Raw genomic sequence first — 3,927 nt, 5'->3', positions numbered from 1 at the left:
TAAAAATATTCTCATTAATATCAGTGTAATTACTAAAGACAACGTTATTAAGGGAGCTGACGAGTCCCGCTGTGTTGTGGGTTGAGGATGAAACAATATCACTGACTCTGACACGCTGATTTTAAAAGTGTCTGTTTAGTTTCTTCACAGTGTGACATAATAACAACACTATATCTAAATGCTAAAACACTAAAACACTAACAGATAAAAAAAAAGAAATGGCACCTCTTCTACCTCAGAATTACCTCGACATACAGAAATTACACCTCGCAGCTGATGTACTGTATTTTTAGCAGCTTCTGTGAGCTGGAGCTGTTTTATTAGAGATTTGACAGATTCACTTGATCAGCTAAAAGTCCCACTTTTGAAATAGGAGTTGTCGGAGCATGTTTTACATCTTTTCAGCTGTAACTAAGTATTGTTACGTTGTTACGCTGGATTGTGTTTTAAATAATAAAGCAGCTGCCCTGTAGCAAATCCACCCCTTTTACCCAGCCTGTTCCGCCTTTGTGTCCCTGCAACGTTTACAACAAGGACCCATTCATCTCCATCCCGTGGCCAACCAAATAAAATAAATCACAAATTTCCCCAAATATAACAATATTTGTATTGGGGGGAGTAATTAATGAGGCCAGCTGTAGTAATTAAAATCCATCTGAGCTCCATTCATCTTGGTCAGGGCGACTGATCGTTTTTCAAACTCCGTGCCACGCCTTCCCCGAGCCATGTTGTCCTTGGACTCATTTTTCAGGTGATTTGGAAACTATTGTTGGTTTTATTGGGGTAGTGAATAACCGGCCAAGTGCAATTAATAACCAGCGAGCTAACAAGCGACGTTGGGAATTAATAGTTGTTTTCCTCCATGCAATCCCTGAATCAAATGCAAGCATGAAGTATACAATAGTGCAGATATTTGCAAGACCACTAATTAGTATTAAATGATTCAGACTGCGCGAAGCGGCCTACGTTGTTAACTCGTATACACAAAATGAACAGCTGAAAGATTTAGCTGTGCGACCTGCCAGGCCAGAAATGACAGGCGAACTAATGTCTCTAGGTAATGTGTGGTTATAATTCAGATCAGCAATGCATCATACTGTAGGCTGTAAAACCACATTCAGGAAAGACTACATAATCTCCTTCCACTACTTAATGAAAACTGATGACAAGGCATGAAGGGGAAGGAAAAAAAGTACACAAAGCACACTATCAAGTTACACATAAGACTTGTAAGAAGGAAATATTATGCATTGAGGTCTAACCAATTATTGTATTATTACACCTAGTAATTTTGACACAATTTATCCAACACGCATGCTTACACTCCACATGAATTCAGTATTAATGATGCATTGCAAACACATCTATAACAAAGCATACATAAGGAAGGAATAAAGTACTTCAGGACATGCTGTTTAGCAAATAATCAATGATAGGGTTATGCGATGCCGTTACTCCCCTGAAGTTGATTATTTTCCTAAAGACAGCACAATGTCCTCCATAATTTAGTCATTGCCAATTCCCATCCATCAGGCAGCTCGACCCTATCACGCGACAGCTTCCAGCCAGCCGACCACATCTTTTAGAACTGCTGTTCATGCAACATCAGGGGGTGGTGTAACACATTCGGAGGAAAGTGCTATCCACCCACTTCCGCATGCAGGAGCACACAGGCGCCCATGATTGGCTAGTGTCACCATGACTAGGGGAGATGGCTGTGACATCATCGGGATTCAAACTCGTGCTCTCAGGATGATAAGGCGAACACTTTTCTGTTGTGCCACTCGGGAACCAAGTTGTGCGGTTCATCTGTTTATAGTTTTAATGTTGTGGCACGTCTGCAAAACAAACTAGATCCTGTTCCTATTCACATTATAGCAGCTATGTATAAACAGTCGTTCCATCACTAGCCTCTCTTTTGTTTGATTCTCCCAAACTTTTGTCTGAAAAGACAAAAATGCAGATAAAACCACAAAACGCAACATCATCCATCCTGAAGACTTTCCTGTAGTGGAAATTTACACATTTACTTCTATTTGTTGAAATCTGAAACTGGAGACTCCTTTCAAAATTGTTAAATAAACCTTAAATTATCCTCACCATATCAATGAATATAGATTTTTCTTTGTTAAATAACAAAACATTGTTTTAATTCAATTTTTTATTAGAATTAGATTATGTGGAGCGTCCACCACACAAATCCCTGTGTTACTATAGAAACAATAATGTATTAGAAAGAGTGTATTAATTTAAACCTGTGATTTGCATTGCAACCAGCACTATTGTCGGATCTACTGTTATCAGAAATTAATCAAACTGTCTGACCAATCAGATTCAAGAATTCAATAGTGCTATGTTACAGTATATAGTGATCAGCCAAAACAATAAAACCACTGACAGGTGACATGAATAACACTGATTATCTTGTTACAATGGCACCTGTCAAGGTGTGGGGTATATCAGGCAACAAGTGAACAGTCAGTCCACTTCTCGAAGTTGATGTGTTGGAAGCAGGAAAAATGGGCAAGTGTAAGGATCGACTTTGACAAGGGCCAAATTGTGATGGCTAGATGACTGGGACAGAGCATCTCCAAAACAGCACGTCTTGTGGGGTGTTCCCGGTATGCAGTGGTTAGTACCTACCAAAAGTGGTCCAAGGATGGACAACCAGTGAACTGGCGACAGGGTCATGGGTAAATAAGGCTCACTGATGCGCATGGGGAGCGAAGGCTAGTCAGTCTGGTCTGATCCCACAGAAGAGCTACTGTAGCACAAATTGCTGAAAAAGTTAATGCTATTGATATGATAGAATGGTGTCAGAACACACAGTGCATCACAGCTTGCTGTGTAGCTGCAGACCGGTCAGAGTGCCCATGCTGACTTCTGTCCACTGCCAAAAGTGCTTACAATGGGCATGTACGCATCAGACCTGGACCATGGAGCAATGGAAGAAGGTGGCCTGGTCTGATGAATCACGTTTTCTTTTACACCATGTGGACAGCCAGGTGTGTATGCATCACTTACCTAGGGAAGAGATGGCACCAGGATGCACTATGGGAAGAAGACAAGCCGAGAGATGTTTTTCTGTGTAAAATGCTCAGTAAAACGCAGTGTAGCAGATGTAAATCATAACATCTTTCACTTGGAGACATCTTATATAAATGACAGAAAACAGTTCAGATACACTTGTGGTGTGAACTAACCTGGTCTCCAAATTGACTAAATGAACACACAAGTCATGTGCCAATATAAATTCATATAATGTGTTATGATGCATATGAAGTCAATCGTTTTAAATTGAAAGGAATAGCATTGATATTAATCTGAGATATTTCTCTATAGTTGAGTTGTTAGTTGTAAATGTATTTACAGTACGGTTAGTTTCCTAGTAATGTTTTTTTTTTTTAGGAAATTCAAAATGGAACATATGGCCATTTTAGAGATTTTTTTAAAAAAAAAGAGATATATGGGAAGAAAATTAAATATGCAGAATAATTAATTATACAGAACATAAAGCTGCATGGTTGCAATTTTGCTAACTCAGCTTACTACAGCATCATCATCATCCTCATGCGAGAATAACTAAAAGCGCCGTTAGTGCTAACTCAAAGTGGTTGCTGTGGCTAATGAATAATGAATAGCCACATGTTCAGTGCTGTGGGATTATTCTGCATTCGGGGACAAACTGTCAGGGACAAATAGTGCTTTTTATAGAAACTATTTTAAAGACAATTTAAAATGCTAAAGTGCTATTCTAAATATCGGAAATTAGCGAGAACGTAGATGACAATCAGTTTGAGCATTTATAATGTAAACTGTTTATTTCTTAAACAAGATTTAGATAGAGTCCGAGTTGCTCTGAGTCAACTTTGGGCTGTTCTCATTTTCAGAAATTTGTTCTGATTTCTTTTTTGTATTTTTCTCTTT

The sequence above is a fragment of the Pangasianodon hypophthalmus genome, chromosome 23 (genome assembly GCF_027358585.1).
Source record: "Pangasianodon hypophthalmus isolate fPanHyp1 chromosome 23, fPanHyp1.pri, whole genome shotgun sequence".
Classification (NCBI taxonomy): domain Eukaryota; kingdom Metazoa; phylum Chordata; class Actinopteri; order Siluriformes; family Pangasiidae; genus Pangasianodon; species Pangasianodon hypophthalmus.
Note: the sequence above shows the minus strand (reverse complement) of the source record.